General features: G+C 43.7%; 1 long non-coding RNA gene across 2 annotated transcripts in view; it reads left to right on the forward strand.

Annotated features, from left to right (window-relative positions):
- The first annotated feature begins 13,088 nt into the window (after window positions 1-13,088).
- Window positions 13,089-14,520, forward strand: part of LOC124501319 (uncharacterized) — a 53,304-nt gene continuing 51,872 nt past the window's right edge. For both annotated transcript variants that reach the window (XR_006959738.1, XR_006959737.1), the window contains exon 1: window positions 13,089-13,501. This is a non-coding gene — a long non-coding RNA (uncharacterized LOC124501319). The remainder of the gene's footprint in view (window positions 13,502-14,520) is intronic.

Below are 14,520 nucleotides of genomic sequence, written 5' to 3' on the forward strand. Positions count from 1 at the left end.
ACGCTGTCGTGTTCGGTAACCGGCGGACCCGAGACGTTGTCTCCGGCATGTCTCCGGTGGGCTTCTCGGTCCCCTGAGCTAGTGCATGCAGGGTATGGCGTTGGGACGGGTTTAACGTGTTAGCCTGACCTCATCCTGGAGTTCAGGAAATGCTTGCCGAAGGAGTGAAGGTGTCAAGGGATAAAGGGGCATGTTACGGAGAACACTCTAGACTAAACTCTGCGTAAACTTGTGCAAGGCCCCTTTTCTATGGAATCTTAGTCAGCGGGGAGGGGACCTTGATACCAGCCCTGCCTACCCACTAAGGCTGTTGCAAGGATCACAGGAGATACGGTGTGTGAAAATGCTTTTTAAACGGTACAGTATACAAAGGAGGCAAAATAGGATTATCGTTCAGCTCGTTTGACTGTCTTATAACATATCTTATCCTGAGTGTCAGACAATATAGGATGGTATTCTCTGCCCCTTCCAGAATAACCCCCGCCCAGAGGCAGAAAATGCCACCAGGGAGCCCACCTCCGCTTTTCTTTCCTCTTCCAGTCGCGTTATTCCTCTGGGAATTCTTACATGTTTCATCCTCTGGCCTGTTACACTTTTCTCAAACTGTCCTACTTTCTATCATATAAAACAATATGAATGCAAAAAATATTTTCCATGAAATATTTGAATTGCTCAGAAAAAGACTGCATATTCAAGATTGTAGCTTGATGACATCATTTCGCCTTTAGATAATCAAGTCTTATCGTCTGGCTAAATGTATCAGACTTTATCTAAATTATACCTATATAAAATTACGTTGTATTTACAATGTGCCAGGCACTGAGCTAAGCACTCTGCATGTGTTGTCACGTTTCATTCTTCTAGCAATCCCACAAGGTACTACTATTACAATACCTATTTTGTAGATGAGAAAACTATGACTTAGAGATATTGACGATGTCTGACTTCACATGATTAGTAACTAGCAAAATCGAGACTTAGACTAACAATCCAAGTGATTCCAAAGACCCAACTCTTTTTTTTTTTAAGTTTATTTTTTACTTAGAGTGTGAGCAGAGGAGGGGTAGAGAGGGAGGGAGAGAGAGAATCCCTAGCAGGCTCCGTGCTGCCAATACAGAGCCCAACATGGGACTTGATCTCACAAACCATGAGATCATCACCTGAGCGGAAATCAAGCCTAACCAACTGACCCACTTGGGCACCCCCAAGACCCAACTCTTAACTTCTATTTCATTCCTCTGAACTGTCAGAATTAAAAACCGCCCTTAAACTTACCGTAACAGCAATGTATGAGGACAGATGGTAGGTACACTTGTAATGAACATAGCATTGTTCATTACAATGGATCAATGGATAAACTTGTCCAATCACTGTGTTGTACACCTGAAACTAATGTTAACATTGTGTGTCAACTACACTCAAATAAAACAGAAAATAGTGGCATTTCCTCTGTGTAAATAGAAAGCAGAAAGGTTGGGATGCCTTTCTGCATATATTTGTGTGTGTGTGTGTGTGTGTGTGTGTGTGTGTGTGTGTGTACACATACATATATTTTTCACCAAATGCATATATTTTACAAAGAAAAAAAATCCTTAAACTTAAAGGAAGTAGAGTCCAGTTGAGCCTTTTCTTTCTCCCCACCCTTCCACTCTCCAGATTTAAAGCTGTATTTTCCCCCTCTTTGAAACATTAACTCATTCTCCCACACACAGATAATTTGGCACCAAATGCTTCTTGCTATGTTTTGGATGTTTTGTTATGTTTTATTGATCAACCATTTCTATGTATTCCACAACATTTTCTATGTATGTGGAATTTGGGGGGCAGGGGTAGAAAGGTAGAAGTACTAAAAAAATGGGAAAGCCAGGGAAGGATTAGACTCTTTTCCTGGAAATTTAGAAAAAAGCTCAAGAAATTATTTGATATATACAAGATATTTGCTGCAGCATTATTTGCAGCGGTAGAAAATGAGAAAATTTGCTTAAATAACCATAATAGGGTAACTGTTAAATAAATAATGGTGCATCTATATAATAGAATACTATTTACCTTTTAAAAGAGTAATTACGTTGAACTCTGGAAGGCAGGATTAGCGAGGAGTTGATTTTCTTTTTATATCTTCTTTACCATTTAGATATTTTGCAATAGGCATGTATTATTTTAAAGAACCAATTTAAAAAATTTTTTTTTAACATTTATTTATTTTTGGGACAGAGAGAGACAGAGCATGAACGGGGGAGGGGCAGAGAGAGAGGGAGACACAGAATCAGAAGCAGGCTCCAGGCTCTGAGCCATCAGCCCAGAGCCCGACGCGGGGCTCGAACTCACGGACCGCGAGATCATGACTTGAGCTGAAGTCGAACGCTTAACCGACTGAGCCACCCAGGCGCCCCTAAAGAACCAATTTTTTTCATAGATCTGAATATAATCCAGTGAGAAAATAATGTTTAGAAAGTTTGTATAATGCAGTTATATAATTGCTGTTTAAAATATATACTTATGTGTATGCGTATATTTGAGTATGTACACGCCCGTGTGCACATTCAGGTGGATATACACCAAAGATGTGAGCTTGAAGATTATTTCGTTTGCATCATTTTCTACTATATCTATAATTAGCATTTGTATGGTTTTTGCTTATGTAATTTTTAAATTAAAAAAAAAAAAAACCTGATAAATAACCTTGTGTTTGTTTTGGTTTTACCCTAAGACAGAGGAAGCCCTTGCATTCATTCTTTGTATACTTTGCATTAAGGAGGATGATATGGAGCAAATAAAAATATAGTCACTGAGGGGCACTTGGCCGGCTCAGGCAGTAGAGCATGTGACTCTTGATCTTGAGGTGGTGGGTTTGAGCCCCACATTGGGTGTAGAGCTCACTAAAAAATAAAAATTACATATATATATATATATATATATATATATATATATAGCCACTAAAACATTCAAGAAACCAAAATATAAGGATCCACCCTTTTCTAAAATAGCACATACTACATAATGCATGAATGTTAGTCTACCTTGAGCAAAACAGTTTATCATATTGGTGACTAATATGTCACAATACTGTTTTGGAAGCATTTATTAAATATCTAGGTATTATATGAAACACAGTGGATAATAAGATTTGTGTATCCAAATCCCAGCTTTGGTTCTCAATAACTGTGAGAACTTAAATCACTTAACTGTTCGGTTTCCTCATCAGTAAAATGGGGATAATATTCATACCTATTTCACAGTATTGTGGAAAAACTATGACTCAGTTAAGTGCATGAGGGAAGAAGAACCTGAAGATTGAAAGAGACTTAAAAATCATAACAACTAAATGCAATGTATACGGATAAAGAGACATATCCACCAAATACAATATATGGGCATTTGGGGGGATCTTGATTTGAACAAAGCAACTGGAAAAAATATTATGAAGTAACTGGTAAAATTTCAATCTTGACTCTGATGATATCAAAGAGTTATTGTTGTATTAGATGTGTTAATGATACTGTGTTTTTATTTAAGGATTTTTATCTTTTCAGGTTTTTTTTTTTAATGTTTTATTTATTTTTGAGACAGAGAGAGACAGAGCATGAATGGAGGAGGGTCAGAGAGAGAGGGAGACACAGAATCTGAAGCAGGCTCCAGGCTCTGAGCTGTCAGCACAGAGCCCGATGCGGGGCTCGAACTCTTGGACCATGAGATCATGACCTGAGCCAAAGTCGGAAGCTTAACCAACTGAGCCACCCAGGCGCCCCAAGGATTTTTATCTTTTAAAAATGCATACTGCAGTATTTAATCATGAAATGCCTGAAATTTCCTTCAAAATAATCAAGTGAGAGAGGTACAGATGATAAAAGATTGACCAAGCGTTGCTTATTACAACAGGTTTTTTAAATTATTTATTTTTTTTAAATTGTATTTTTAAATAATTTCCACACCAAACATAGGGCTCAAGCCCACAACCCTAGATCAAGAGTCACATGCTCCACCAACTCAGCCAGCCAGACCACTCCAATATGGTTTAAAAAAAAAAAATAATAATACTATTCTCAAGGCACCTGGCTGGGGAAATCTTGAAATCAGAGTTGTGACTTCCAAATCCAGGTTTGGTCTAGAGATACTTAAAAATAAAATCTTGGGGCTCCTGGGTGGCGCAGTCGGTTAAGCGTCCGACTTCAGCCAGGTCACGATCTCGCGGTCCCTGAGTTCGAGCCCCGCGTCAGGCTCTGGGCTGATGGCTCAGAGCCTGGAGCCTGCTTCCGATTCTGTGTCTCCCTCTCTCTCTGCGCCTCCCCCGTTCATGCTCTGTCTCTCTCTGTCCCAAAAATAAATAAACGTTGAAAAAAAAATTAAAAAAAAAATAAAAATAAAATCTTAAATAAATAATAAACAAATAAATACTATCCTTTGTACATTCGTATGTGTTTGAAATTTTCCAAAAGATTAAGTTGATTTCTTTTGAGAGAGACACAAACAGTGCCAGTGGGGGAGGGGCAGAGAAAGAGGGAGAGAGAGAATCCCAAGCAGTCTCCACCCTGTCAGAGCAGAGCTGGATGCAGGACTCCAACTCAAGAAACCAGGAGATCATGACCTGAGCAGAAAACAAGAGTCTGATGCTAAATGCTTAAGGGATTGAGCCACCCAAGTGCCACTTCCCAAAAAAATTTTTAAGAGGAGCCTGGCTGGCTCAGTCCCTGGAGCATGGGACTCTTGATCTTGGGGTACTGAGTTCCAGCCCCATATTGGGGGAAGAGTTTACTTAAAAAAAATTTTTTTTTAAATACTGTTTAAAAAATGCAAGATAGCAAGGGTTATGTAAATATGTCCTATAATTATATGCTTTGTATTTATAATACTGTATTATCTAATGTTTGCTTACACTTTTCAGATTACAACGTTTTCATTTACACTATGTCTTTTATTATTATCCCTATTTTACAACCGAGGAGAGTGAACCAGAGCCAGACTGCAAGGCTGTGTCATACACCGCCTACACTCTTCCAGTTTTCCAGGGGACCTGCTGGTAAAAGGTGTAGGAAGTAACCCACAAGCCACTAAGCACAGGATTCTTGCTTCCTTTCATGGCTGAAGTCAGATCTAGTGGGTAGGGAATACAGGAACATACAAACGATTAATTTAGAAATATTTACAGACGAAATTTGCGCTCACGTTTGCACATCAGAAAAATTCTAGCTGCTACTTTAAAGGGTAATGTCGGGAGCACAGAATAGAACACAGCAGAGGGGATTAAATTCTCTCCATGTTATGTTTCTTTCCCATACATAACTGTTTATTACCTTAAGTTTCCTATGCTAACTTTATGTCCTCTATTAACCTGTTTATTCTCCCTAAAACCAAGGGTAGAACTACGGTTACGGGATGAAAAACTGTAGGAAGCGAGGTTGGAAGGCAGGAGGACGTCACATCCCAGTGGTTTTGAGGCCCAGCCTCCCAACAGCTCTGTTCCACCTTAAGAAGCTTTGGCCTCTCCCCCAGCCAAGCGGGCACTCAGCTCCTCCCACTCCCGTGTCAGCTCCGACCCGGGAACGTGGGGAAGGGAGGAAAGACGCACTGAATGGAAAGATTGGCGCCCGAGGCCGCAGGGTCTCTCCTTCCCCTACTCTAGGCGCACGGGAGGAACGTGTAAAGCACCGGCCATTGGGTTTGGTTCTTTTCCGGAGGCTTCAGGATGGGGGCGTGTCCGGCTGAAATTGGCGGGGGTGGGGGAGGAATATGTGAGGGGTGGGGCTCATCTTGGGGTGGGGTCGAAGACAACAGAACTGAGGCATGTGAGGTATACAGTATGCGGTGATTGTTAGTCGAAAATTGTAAATTCACGAAATCCGGACGCGCCCCTCCAAGCCATTTCCAAAAGAGGGGGCAAGTTTTCCATTCTCCGCCCCAATTCCCCGTCTTCGTTTTAATTGATTGAGTTTAAGGTAGGCTGGGCCCAAGCTTGCTTGTTGATTGGCTACATAAGTAATCCATCAGGATGACGCAAGCGAGGGGGTGGCTATTGGGGGAGGAAGTGAAGATTATTTTGGTACAGCCTACCGCAACTACTGATTGGTGGAGATTTGCAGTGAGGTAAAAACAAGGCATACAAATGTCCACTACAGTGAAGGGCTTATTGGCCATCTTCTCAGGGACGATGTCTGGGGTGGGACTGAGAAGAGCGAGCTGGACTCTGTTATGGTACTGAAGGACCAAATTGATTGAAACCCGGAAATGAGTTTAGAAGGGAACTGAAGGAAAAAGGGAAATCCGCGGCACCTTCGTTGCCCTCAAACAAGGTCATTTCCTGCATAGGATCGATAATTTCCTGTTTACTCGAAGAAGTCAGCGCGTACCCTGGCTTTCTGGAATACACATGATAATTACATTCTTAGGAGCCTTTGGTCCCAGGCTTCCCATTTACTTACATTACCTACAAGAATGAGACAGAGGAAAGGAAAAGCATGGGGTTTAACCTTGCCTGAAGGGAAGGCTAGGGAAACTGAGGCTTTAATAGAGAAAGCTAAGGACGGACCCTGGACCACAGTATCCAAGCAGGTGGGTTCCTAAAGAAAGCATTCATAAAATAATTGAAGAGAGTGGGCGGAGGTGAAGAGAACTGAAACGATTTGTCTGAAGGAAAAGGATTAATCAAAAAAGAAAGCTTGGGTATTCATCATTCTGTCTCCGATGCCTCGTAGCGTCAGGTACTGGCAGGTGATCTAAACCAAACAAGAATAAGACTTTTTTTAAGTATTTATGTCAATTTTATGATCCTGAAGAAATGTTTCACACCTACCACCTTGGTTAATCCAGCCATAAAATGAAAGCTAGATCTGCTTCCTAGACCTACCTGGGAAGCTACCTACCTGTGAAAACACTACCATTTTCCCCCTTAATACCCTGAGGACTTTAAATTTTGCAAGCAGATTTCCCCTTAACCTGCATTTCTAGAAAAATTGAAAAGATAGATGGAATTAGTAAAAAGATGTCTTCTACATCCAATGAATGGAAAAATCTGAGATTCGAGGGTAGAAAGAACTCTTTGAGAGTGTTGAGAGATAAACATCTATACTAGAGATTATGGAATTGTTTGCTTTCCAGCAAGTTAATAGCAAGATTTCATCAATGCTTTAACATGATCTAAAAACTGTGCTCTGGGTGGCTCAGTCGGTTGAGCATCCGACTTCCACTCAGGTCATGATCTCTCAGTCTGTGAGTTCGGCCCTGCGTGGGGCTCTGTGCTGACAGCTCAGAGCCTGGAGCCTGCTTCGGATTCTGTTGTCTCCCTCTCTCTCTGCCCCTCCCCCACGTATGCTCTGTCTGTCTCTCTCTCTGTCAAAATAAATAAACGTTAAAAAAAATTTTTTTTAAAGAATTATATTTATGAGATAAAAGTGCATTTTTCCCCCTAGTAATGTTATATGAATTATGTGGAAACATACAAAATTACTTTGGGGTTAATAATTCATACAGTTAAGCACTGTCTGTCACTTTCCTTTTGATGATGTGCAATAAATCAAAGCAGAAATTGTCTCTGAGGAAAAATAGAGCCTAGCGTCAAGTCTAAGGAAAGATAAGAAAGAAAGAAAGAAAGAAAGAAAGAACAAAAAGAAAGAAAGAAAAGAAAAGAAAGAAAGGAAAAGAAAGAAACTTGCATTGTTCTTGATCAAAGATCCAAGCCCTCTAGCACGTAAAGATAAACCAGTGACATCTTGATTGGTGAGAATATAAGACACTGAGTCAGATAGAATCTTAGGCCCTAGGAAAATCTTTAACCTTCTGGAGCCTAACTGCGCCCACATCTCCAACCACCTGCCTTGAGAAACACAGTAATCTTGTTTCTTTCCATGGAGGTCCAAGGAATGGCTACAAAGCTCCAAAAGACCAAGAAAGCAAGCACCAGCTTATGCTGCACTTAGAATTTATGGAAAGAAGAGGAAAAGGGAAGGCAGAGGTGTAGGTGGGACAAAGTACTTACTATTGCTTAGATGTTCTATCTGTCAGGGTTGGCTACAATAAACAGAAACCACTTTATTTTAGGCAGAAAAGGTCTTAATACAGGAACGTGGGTACTTACAAAATTGTTGGAAGGACCTAAAAGGAGCAGGGCCTCTGCCGCATCCCAGAAATGGCTTCAAAAACAAGACTACTGGGGCGCCTGGGTGGCTCAGTGGGTTAAGTGTCTGACTCTTGATTTCGCCTCAGGATGTGATCTCGCGGTTAGTGGGTTGGAGCCCCACACCAGGATTCTGTCTCTCTCTGCTCCTCCCACCCCCTCCCCTCAAAGTAAATAAACTTAAAAGCCAAAACAAAAACAAGACTACTAAATTCACTCAGCAGGGAACCTTCAGAAAGGGGAGGAATCAAGACCGTTGCTGAAACTATTGAGTTCAAGAACATAGTGCCTTGGTTATGACCCAGCAGTCAGGAAGCTACTGTTGCTCACACTGCCTCAGCAGCCTTTAGGGACCATGAAGCTTGTCAGTGGATACTGGAACACTGCTGCAGAAAAACCCTACATCCCATGACCGTGCTGGCCAGTAGCAACAACCAAAGCAGCCAGAAGATGGCCCCTGCCTCACTTCCACTTTTCAAGTCTCTAGGATGTGCCAATTATTGATAGATCAAAACTTAACAACTAGAACCCTAGCTGCAAGGAAATCTAGGAAATTGAGTTTTTGGGTTTCCAGCCTCTGTAGGTACAGGGAAAGATATAAAGAGAGAGAATGAGTGTCAGCCATACCTGTCACAAGTATATATGTACCTGCATTAAAAAAAAATTTTTTTTTTTTTTTAATTTTAGAGCACAAGGGGCGCCTGGGTGGCTCAGTCAGCGGAGCGCCTGCCTCCGGTTCAGGTCACGAACTCACAATTCCGTGGGTTCGAGCCCCACATTGGGCTTGGGGAGCCTGCTTCAGACTCTCTGTCTCCCTCTTTCTCTGCCCCTTCCCCATTCTCTCCCTCTCTCTCTTTCTCAAGAATAAACTTAACAATAAAAAAAGAGAGAGAGGATGGGTATTGAGGAGGGCACCTTTTGGGATGAGCACTGGGTGTTGTATGGAAACCAATTTGTCAATAAACTTCATAAAAAAAAAAAAAAAAAAAAAAAAGAGAGAGAGCATGAGATAGGGAGGGGGCAGAGGGAGAAAGAGAGAATCTTGAGCAGGCTCCTCCCTGGTCGGGCTCCATGCAGGGCTCCACTCCACTTCATCCTCCGACCCTGGGATCATTAACCTGAGCCAATCTCAAGAGTCGGACACTCAAACAAATGAGCTACCCAGGCACCCCCTTTACATTTTAAAAATGTTCTTGGTAATGGGCACCTAGCTGGCTCAGTCAGGGGAGCATGCCATTCTTGGTCTCGGTGTCGTGAGTTTGAGCCTTACATTGGGTGTAGAGATTACTCAAATAAAAAACTGTGAAGGAAAAAAAAAAAAAAAAAAGAACATGCTTGGTAATAAATAAGTAGAATGAAAGGACTCTGAGCCAGAACCAGCAAAAGAAGGAAGCAAAGTCTGTTTCACACTTTTTTATTTTATAAACCAATCGGGATATAATGGGGAACAGAGAACTTTTGATATAGTGACATAAAGACATTACCAGGGTGCCTGGGTGGCTCAGTCCGTTGAGCGTCCGACTTTGGCTCAGGTCATGATCTCACAGTTCGTGGGTTCAAGACCCACGTTGGGCTCTGTGCTGGAAATTTAGAGCCTGGAGGCTGCTTTGGATTCTGTGTCTCCCTCTCTCTCTGCTCCTCCCTTGCTTTCTCTCTCTCTCTCTGTCTCTCTCTGTCTCTCCCAAAAAAAAAAAAAAAATTAAAAAAAAACAGTACCAACTATCTTCTACCATAACCATCATTTCACAAGAGAATTCACATCTTTAATTTTTTTTTTTTTTTTAATGAAATGAAAGAGAGACAGAGTGTGAGTGGGGGAGGGTCAGAAACAGAGGGAGACACAGAGTCCTAAGTAGGCTCCCGGCTCTGAGCTGTCAGCACAGAGCCTGATGCAGGGCTCGAACTCATGAACCTCGAAGATCATGCCCTGAGCTGAAATCAGTCGCCTAACCAACTGAGCCAGCCAGGCCCCTGAGAATTTACATTTTTAATACAAAAAAAGACGGGAAGGCTATACTCTCAGAATTTAAGAACTGGATAAATTTCACTTCCCCCAAAAAAGAAATACTACCTCGTTCCTTCCTTTCCCAAGAAACATCTTGTTTCAGTGTGACAGAGCTGCGAAGCCACTGGAGTAGTATAAGGTCACTGCCAGTGCAGAGAAGAAACTTAGCTTCTCGTCCAGTCTGTTCAAGACTTACTGAACAACCTTAGGGCGCCTGGGTGGCTCAGTTAGTTAAGCCTCCAACTCTTGATTTTGGCTCAGGTCATGATCTCACATTTCATGAGGAGTCTGGAGCTGACAGCACAGAGCCTGCTTGGGATTCTCTTTCTCTCCCTCGCTCTGCCCCTTCCCCCTCAAAATAAATAAACCTTTTTTTTTTTTTTTTAAGTTAAAAAAAAAAGACTTAGAAAAGATGTGGAAGGAGCAGTTTCTAAAAGGAACATATTCTAGGAAAAAATTGTTAATTAAAAAATTAAAAAGGCATTAGACTAATGGAACCCTTAGTTCCCTTAGAGTTCTAAAAGTCCATTATTCAACTTTTTTCTGGACTCCTAATTACCCTCTCCCTGGACTTCAGCTTGTAGACTCTACTAAGGCCAACTCATCCCCTTCAGTGACCTAGATTTAATAAAGAAAAGCACAGATTTTTTTTTCCATGTCATTCTTTTTGTTCAAAAGCTACCAACTGTCAATAAAACATAATCCACACTATTCAGCTTGGCATTCAAGGCCTTCCTCAACCTGATCCTAATCCCTACCTGATCCATAATTCCCTAACCTTCAGAGAAGAGCTGTTATCGCCTGACTAGGTGCTTTTGCTACTATTTTCCCTTATTTTATTTCAACTAATACTCACTGAGCTTACTGCGGATCTTCCATGCACCAGACTGTGTTAGAAGCTTCAAGTTTAACAATGAATCAGGCCTAGCCCCTGTTGGGGTGACCACCCATCCCAGGTTGCCCAGGACTATCCTGGAAAACCCCTTAGTCCTGGGATAACTGGGACAGTTGATCACCCTAGCCCCTGTCCACAAGAAATTATAAGGCTCTTAAGGCCCCTTCCAACTCAGACACTCTGCCTAGATGCATATTCTTTCCCCCAACTTTCTTCCAGAGTAATTATTTGGGATTTCCTTAACAATTAGCATAGTATCAAAGACTATTCCTAAGCAATGACTTTTATGTCTGTAGCACCGATTATGAACTCCTGGAAGGCACAGACATCCTTCCCAGACTCCACAGTGCCTACTAGTGCCTTTAGATAGTGACAATAAAAGGGATGCATGTTGAATTGAACAGAGAAGTTGGACAAAGTAATTTGTCAGGCTTTTTTGTTCTTTGTGTTTTAGCAGCAGCCATTTTTTTTTAATGTTTTATTTTTTTGGGGGGGGGAGTGTGCACGCAAATGGGGGAGGGACAGAGATAAGGGGACAGAGGATCCAAAGGGAGCTCTGTGCTGACAGCAGCGAGCGCGATGTGGGTCTCGAACTCAGGAACCAAGAGATCATGACCTGAGCTGGAAGTCAGGATGCTTAACCCGCTGAGCCACCCAAGCGCCCCAGGCTTTTTTGTTGTTGTTCTCGATTGAAAACTTTTACAAGTGAAGCAGGTAAGGAAACATTTTTCATTGGATGGTTGTTTTTATAAAGTTAACAGCACTCAGACCAAGTGACAGAACATACTCCAAAAGCCCTTCCAGTCCAAATCCCCCAAAGGGTAACCACAATCTAGATTTATGACACCATAGTTTTGCTGTTTTTGACCTTTATATACACACAATCATTGACTACATTCTTTGCACCCCGATTTCTTTTACTTAACTTTGCGAGACTCATCCATATGGCTGCGTGCCACTGTAGGACATTTGCTCTCAGGGCTCTATTACACTCTCATTGAGTGACTATACCATGTACTTATCATTCTTCTTTCAATGACATTTGGATTATTCCCAGTTTTGAAGCTATTAGGAACACTGCTGAGATGAACACTTTGGTACCTGGGTGTTTTTTTTTGGTGAACATGTATATGCATTTATGACGAAATACCTTGCAATGAAACTGTTGGGTCATAGACTAGGCCTAGGTTCTGTTTTAATAAATACTGCTAAATAGTTTCCCCAAGTGATTGCACCCAATTGATCAATGTATACTCCCCTGGACAGTGTATGAGTTCCTGATTCCTCACCCTCCCTCCCACGACTGACATTCCCTCTTTGTTCTCTTTTCCTCCACCTTCATTTTAACCCTTCTGGTGGGTGTGCAGTGGTCTCTCAAGCAGTTTTAATCCGGGGTGCCCTGAGGACCAACTCAGCTGCACACTTTTTCACGCGTTTATTGTTCATTAGGACGGTCTATTTTGAGAAGGGCAGTGTAGATCTGTAAAAAAAACCCCAAAGCCAAAAAAACCACCTTGTCACTGTTGCCTTGCCTCTTTACTAAAGGCCAAACCACCATGGGGAGGCTCCAAATAATTCCAGGTTAGGTTTGGGGGAAGAATAATCTCTCTAAAACTTTTGTGTTCTGTCTCTTGGCCCCTCCCCTCCCTTGGGGAGCACCCACAAAAAGGCAGCAGGGGACGACCTTTATTTATTACTCCTAACCCCCAAACTCTGAAGAGTCCTTTCTGGGAGGCGGCAAGGTAGACAGTTGGACTTCCCATCAGAAGACAGCTAATGGGGCCAAAAGAACTACCAGGAATTGCCACCCCCCCCAACCCCGCCTTCTCGGCAAGCACTCAGGCCCGCCCCGCAGGGATATCTGGGGGCATCATCTCCGGGGCGAGGGGGCGGTGAGGGGGAACCGGTATCTCTTAAAGCAGAAATGTTAACACCCTGTTAACGGCGACATTGAGGATGGCGGGGCCCAGCGCCGTTTCCCCGTAAAGGGTCGCCCCTGCTGCCTCCGTCCGAAGACGCGGGATGGGGCTTGCGGCGGAGGCCCGGGCTGGTCAGTTTGTTGCGGAGGTGAGAAGCAGGGCTGGGGCCGGCCAGGCTGGGGCTCGGGAGCGGGGCCCCTGCGCCTCCCGCGGGGGGAAGCATGCGTCTTCCTTCCGGAGGGAGCCGGATAAACGAGTCACGTTTTACTACCACATCAACGGATCCGTCCAAAAAGAATCCTTAGCATTTGGTAGCAGCGCGGGCGTCCTAACGGCCGCTCAGCGAGCGCGGCGGAAGCGCGGTGGCGCCGTCGCCGTCGCTGCCACTCCCGGGCGCGGCGGCCTGGGACCAGCGGGAAAGCGTGGCGGGCCCTGAAGATGGGCGGTTGAGCCGAGCCGCAGGGCCCAACTGCAGTTGCCGGGTCCGGGTGGTGGGCGCGCTGCGCTGTCCCAGTGGCCCTGCCCCCGTGGCCGGCAGGTGGGAGGACCGGCCCGCGAGCTGGGACCAGGTGAAGGTGGGTGGTGACCCAGAGTTGGGGTGGGCTGAGGGAGAAGGGGTCCTGCGGCTCTGCAGAAACTGGCAAGTCGTCTCAGAGCTTTGGAAAGAATACTGATTATTTCCTGAGCGCCTATTATGTCCCAGTCCCTGCTCTAAGTGCTAGGAAGCCTACCGGGAACCAGGTAGGAACAATGGCCCTGGCCTCCTGGAGCTTATATTCTAATGAAGGGACAGACGCGAAAACACAGAGAGACGATGATAAATCTTATGAAGAAAATGCACAGTGAGGAATGGGGAGGGGACTAGTGTATTAACCTGGGCGAGGGAGAAGGGGTCGCATGTCAAGTCAGAGGAAGGTGATGGGGTGGGTCTGGGAAGTCTTTTCCAAGGAAGTGTCTTTTGGCCAGAGACCAGAAAGAAGTGAGGAAGCCTCCAAGAATGATTCAGGCCGAGGGGACTGTGTTGACCTTGAACGGTGTCTACCAGGAGTTTAACTGCTATGCAGATGAGATTAGCTTTGCAGGTGAAATCTGGAATTTTCTTAGAAAATTATGGGTCATCCATTCATTTAGTGCCTTATTCCTTAAGTGTGAGAGAAGGAGAGTAAGGCCTGGTGCCCTTGGCAATACACTGTTAATAATTTTGTTCCAGTGGTATGCATAGACTAAATTTAGAACTTCCATTTGTTTTCCGGAAGAGATCACCTGAATGAATTTTGTTTGCGTTCCTCTGTTTCTGGTTTTGTTCCCACTTCCTCCCCTGCGCCCCATTCCCCAAAAGAGATAAGTAACAAAGGGAAGGGAGAGAGAAGAGGCTGGGGTAAGAAGTCTGAAGAGCAAAATGGAAAGGAGAAGTCACAAGAAGGCTGTGGGAGAGTCAAGGGAATGATCTGTCCTAATTCTCTGCCTCCTAAGCTCAGGAAATACTGGTGCTCCAACATCCCAGCCAATCCCCACAACTATACACAGGAGAGGAGGGAACAGACTCAGACATGAGTCAACTGCAGCTCACTAGAGCAGTTTAGGCCAAAGGTGG

This window comes from Lynx rufus, unplaced genomic scaffold (genome assembly GCF_022079265.1).
Source record: "Lynx rufus isolate CCGP_SWC_20201006 ecotype Redwood Valley unplaced genomic scaffold, mLynRuf1.p SCAF_7, whole genome shotgun sequence".
NCBI lineage: Eukaryota > Metazoa > Chordata > Mammalia > Carnivora > Felidae > Lynx > Lynx rufus.